Source organism: Chrysochloris asiatica, unplaced genomic scaffold (assembly GCF_000296735.1).
Source record: "Chrysochloris asiatica unplaced genomic scaffold, ChrAsi1.0 scaffold00352, whole genome shotgun sequence".
In the NCBI taxonomy this organism is placed as follows: domain Eukaryota; kingdom Metazoa; phylum Chordata; class Mammalia; order Afrosoricida; family Chrysochloridae; genus Chrysochloris; species Chrysochloris asiatica.
Window position 1 is genome coordinate 2,093,595 of NW_006408870.1, and position 2,397 is coordinate 2,095,991.

Sequence of the window (2,397 nt, forward strand, 5' to 3'; positions counted from 1 at the left end):
TGATTGATTCAAACATACTGAATATTGTGAGGATGATACAGAGCTGGGCAACATTTTGTTCTGTTGTATATAAGGTCACCACAAGTTGGAGTTGACTGAACAGCAACAAAAAACAACAACATTATCATATATTCTCCTTGTTTGTTAGTGCTAATTTATATTCTCTCCCATTTTTTCCTATAAATTCAATAGAAATTTACCCTAATATCAAAAAGTAACCATTGTTTCCATATCAGTAATGGGTTGCCTTTATCTGGGTACCAACTCATAGAACTCCATAAGGTTTTCAGTGACTGATTTTTCAGTGATTGGTTGTCGGGTCTTTCTACTGAGATGCCTCTAGTGTACTAGAATCTCTATCTAGGAATTCTATACTTTGCAAGCTAATTCTGTTCTATTTCTGAAAAATCAGTGATTGAAGGACAGTTCTAGTCTGATAAATGAGTCACCATGGGAATTGAGTCCACAGCAACATATAAGGAGCTCCGGTAGAGTAGTGGTTACAAATCAGGCTGCATAATGGTTATGAATAGGGCTGCTAATCTCACAGTCAGCAGTTGAAACCACCAGCAGTTCCACAGGAGAAAGATGAGGCTTTCTGCTCCCATAAAATTTACAGCCTCGGAAATCCTATACAAGATTTCTATGAGTCAGAAATGATTCCACGGCACATAACCATCATAATATGATTGGGGATTAAAGAACATATTTAGAGTTCAACTCTCTAATTGAATAAAACAGCTCTAATAGGTACCAGCCAATTAAAGCACAAATACTAATGTCATCAGAAAAATGGTTCTTTATCATACACCAATGATGGAGCCAATATTCAGAGACAAAATTTAGAGCAAAAGCCACACATTTATTGAGTATCAATACTTAGGAGAACAGGGGAGCACAAAATCTCCGAGATCTATCTCCCCGAGGAAAAGGGGAGGGGATTTCAGGTATGAGGTCCCAGGGATTTCAGGACTTCTGTTGCCTGTTTATTCAAGGTTTTTTTGATCGTTCTAGCCAAGGTATCTCCAGCTGACACCATTTTAGTCTCTCCAGATGGTGGGTATCAGCGGCCATCAAAAATGTATGGTTGTTTCCTACTAATTAAAGAAAAGAAGAAAAAAAAAAAAAGTGGTTACTTCTAGAGGGAATTGTTTTATTATGGGATGGGATGGCCATTAGGCACTCTTTGCTTTGGCCAGGCTAAAAACTATTTTTAACACTCTGGAGATTCTCAGTGCCCTGTTTCAATAACATTTTGAAGAATGATTATTTCAGAATACTTAATTATGCTCATGAGGAACCTGTACATAGAGCAAGAAGCAGTTGCTCAAGCAGAATAAGGGGATACTGAATTGTTTAAAATCAGAAAAGGTGTGTGGCAGCCTTGTATCCTTTCACCAAATGTATTCAATCTCTAGGCTGAGCAAATAATCTGATAAACTGATTATATGAAGCAGAACATGGAATCAGTATGGGAGGAAGAGTCATTAACAAGTTGCAGTATGTATATGACACAATCGTACTTTCTGGAAGCAAAGACGACATAAAATACTTATGATGAAGATCAAAGTTCACAGCTGTCCATGTGGATTACATCTTAATGTAAAGAAAACCAAAATCTTCTCAATGTTATTTATTGAAATAACTTCTTGATAAACTGAGAAAAGATTAAAGTTGTCAAAGACTTCATTTTGCTTGGATCCACCATCAGTACTCACAGTAGCAGTAGTCAAGAAATCAAATGACATATTGCATTAAGCAAAATTGCTGCAAAACATCTCTGTAGTGTTCAAAAGCATGTTTCCAGCTGAATTATGCTAAGAAATAACTATAAATATGTTGTTGTTGTTAAGTGCCATCATGTCGGTTCTGACTCACAGCAACCCTGTACAGGATTTCTGAGGAGCAGATGGTGGATTTGAACCACTGGCCTTGCAATTAGTAGTTCAGCGTTTATCCCATGGCACCACACCCTAAGCTTTATTGATGATGTAAACACATTTGACTGTGTCAATCATAACAAACCTATGGATAACATTGCAAAGAATGATTATTTCTGAACACTAATTGTGTTCATGAGGAACCTGTACATAGACTAAAAGACAGTTGTTCAAACAAAACATGGGATACTGAATGTTTTAAAATCAGGAAAAGTGTGTGCTAGAGTTGTATCCTTTCACCATACTAACTCGATCTCTATGTTGAGCAAATAATTCAATAAACTGGATTATATGAAGAGTAATGTGGCATCAGAATGGCAGGGAGAGTTATTAACCTGAGATATGCAGATGATACAACCTTGCTTGCTGGAAGTGAAGAGGACTTGAAATACTTACTCATGAAGATCAATGACTACAGCCTTCAATATAAGTTGTACTTCAATATAAAAATGAAAAT